The following is a 3,274-nucleotide window of genomic DNA, read 5'->3' as shown; positions in this document are numbered from 1 at the left end:
TTATATATAAATTATGTATTTATATATAATAAAAAGGCTTGTGAATATTGCATATTTAATAGATTAAAAGGGCGTTGCGAAAAATATTAGTCAATTTTTTTTCTTTCACGTTTAAGCTTTGCTACTATGCTTTTAAATAATTTGTTCATTTTAAATGAAATTTCTTATTGATATTCCTACTTTATAAATAAGTTTAATTTTAAGAAATAACTTATACTTCTTTAATGTAATTTAAGTATACGTAACAAATATTATATATTGTTTGAATAATTTTATTCATTTTTGATATATAATATATATATTATTGTTTAATTAAAAAAAAAAATCACAAAAGTTCGTATATTTATAAGAGTAATTATTATGTAAGGATAAATAAAAATCGCTTAGACTGTGGAAAATTAAAAAAATGTTAGTTAGATAATGCAAAAATTCCCACGCACACGAATGTAGCTAAATATAATATAAGGACATATTTGTCATCTAGCTAACAATCATTTAAACGTTACAAGTCCCATTGTGTAGAAATAAAAAAAAATATATAAGAGATTGATATAATTAATTAAATTGCTTTGCTGTAAAATTATTTTATATAATATATTCAAATTCTCGATGTGCAATATTTTATTATATTTGTAAAACAAAAAATTACCGTTACGAATAAGGTTTACAATCATTAAATATTAATTTAATAAAATATCATTGATTACATATTATTGGTTTCGGAAAATATTTATTGCGTTTTATGAGTTTTCAAAATGCCATTCATAACAGTAGTTATAAATTGTAAGTTTTCTTTGATATATTTTTGTTCGAAATTTGGCTTAAAATGAAGTCGATAATGCTTAAAATAAATAGTATAAGAAATCGAAAAGCAATTTATGAATATCATTCTGTAATTGAGTCAAATTATTTTAAAATTTTATCATTTATTAATAATTATTTCGATTGTAATATTAAATTAATCATGACATTTCATTTTACAGAAATGCTTTCATATTTTATTAAGTAATATTATAAATAAAATAAAAATACTATTATTATGTTATTGAAATTATAAATTTATATTTAAATGATATTATAAAATATCAGATTTTGATTAATGCATTCATTTTTAAATATTTGTAAATTATATTCTTATTAAAATGTATATAATTAAAAAAAATGTTATATATTAATTTATAATTCTTGAAATTTTTAAGCGCTTTGGTGTGATGACTGCTGTAATCGTGATGTGATAAACTGTATAGAGTGAAAAAGTTCAGACAAGTAATGCATGGTCATCTCCGATATACATTATATAAACGATTCAAGTAAAGCTACCGATAATATGTCTATAAGAAAACTATTTTTTAATTATTTAGTTTGTTCCGCTGCAAATATATATTATAATAGTACCCATGGAAAAGAAAATATATTCAGAATGCTTTTGATAATTGTAAATTAAATTTAAAAACGCAATTTTTTATATTAGATACACGTCACTGCCAAAAATTGTGGTCACTATTCACTCTTTACACTTTCTCTTGAAACCTGTCCAGTGATTTTAATCATATTTTCTTAATCATTCATAAAATAAAATCCATTTGAACCGCTTTACACCTGCATAAAAGTTACGCTTATTGCAAGACTACGATTAAGAGTTGAGATTGAATATAGCTAGAGAATTTAAGTATAATATTACGTTTTCATTGCATATGTTTTAAACAATCGATACCGCCACGATCCCTAAAATCAAAACGTTTAAATCACAATTAAATCGTTAACTTGCAAATTTCAACAAAAATATTTTCGTTTTTTTTTTCTTCTATCTTTATCTTCTATAACAAGTTGTTATTATTTTGCTGAACGTGCTTAGTGTTTAAAACACCATTTTGGCAAACAAGTTACTATTATTGTAAATAAACGGTAGAGGGCACAAGTGACTTCTTTTAAGGAAAAAAAATATTAATTTGCAAGACAAGACATCGAACGTATCGTTGTCATTATTTTTTAAACGCATTCTTAACACAAAATATTATAAATTTAATTTGAAAATAAATATGAATAATAAAATATGAATTTCGGAATATATTTCATAAAAAAATATGCGTGAAATGAATTTATTTATTTAAAAGCACCTTTAAAATGTTATGTTACGTTGTTAAATTGATTTTTATTGAAATTCTTTCGTATAATCCTTGAAATACAATAATGAAGATGATAAGAAATTGTTATTTCAACTAGAGTATTTTTAATCGGTTAATCATTAAAAAGTTTAGTCTTAAGTGCGGAAATAGTATTTAGCGAATAATAATTATGCTACTTGCACACAAATTTGCTTTATAATTTTTGTACAATCAATTATTATAGATGTAATTTATGAAATAATATATAATTTATTTATTTTACAAATGTAAAAATGTTTTTTTAATTAATTTATAGTTTCATTAAATGTTTATTTTGAACTAATAACTTTCGAAATTTAATGTTCAAATTATTATTAGTATATTAGTAATTTCTTCGTTCAGAATATTTTTATTTGAAATTGTGGCGCCATTTTTTTTCAAGTACGCGAAATCTGCAGTTCATTATATCGCATTTTCATTCGTTTGGAACTGTTGCCTTATGAACATTTTGTATATAAAATATAAATGACGATTAGTAGTAAATAATACATTTATTGGCTTCGAAACATCGTTTTATTTATTAACACATTCCCTTTAGTTAAGTTTGACTTTTATTTCTAAAGTATTGCATCAATTTATTAGCAAATATTAGAACTATTTTATATAAGCCGCAGTGTGAAAGCACGTCTAGCAATACTTAGTATTCTTATGGGATGACTGAGCCAGTGTAACTACAGACACAAGGGTCATAACATCTTAGTTCCGAAAGTTGTTTGCACGATGTATGGAATGGTTAACGTGTAACAGTACCAATGTCGATGGACGGTGGTGATCATTTACCATCATATGCACCATTTGCCAGACGTTTAAGTTTAGTTTAGTTAACATTAAAGATGTGTAAACCAATGCAAGTTATAATTTGAATTATTATATTTACATAACATAATAATCAGCCTGTAAATTTCCCACTGCTGGGCTAAGGCCTCCTCTCCCGTTGAGGAGAAGGTATGGAGCATATTCCACCACGCTGTTCCAATGCGGGTTGGTGGAATACACATGTGGCAGAATTTCGTTGAAATTAGACACATGTAGGTTTCCTCACGATGTTTTCCTTCACCGCCGAGCATGAGATGAATTATAAACACAAATTAAGCACATGAAAATTCAGT

This window comes from Vanessa tameamea, chromosome 20 (assembly GCF_037043105.1).
Source record: "Vanessa tameamea isolate UH-Manoa-2023 chromosome 20, ilVanTame1 primary haplotype, whole genome shotgun sequence".
In the NCBI taxonomy this organism is placed as follows: Eukaryota; Metazoa; Arthropoda; class Insecta; order Lepidoptera; family Nymphalidae; genus Vanessa; species Vanessa tameamea.
This window is presented reverse-complemented; position numbering follows the sequence as displayed.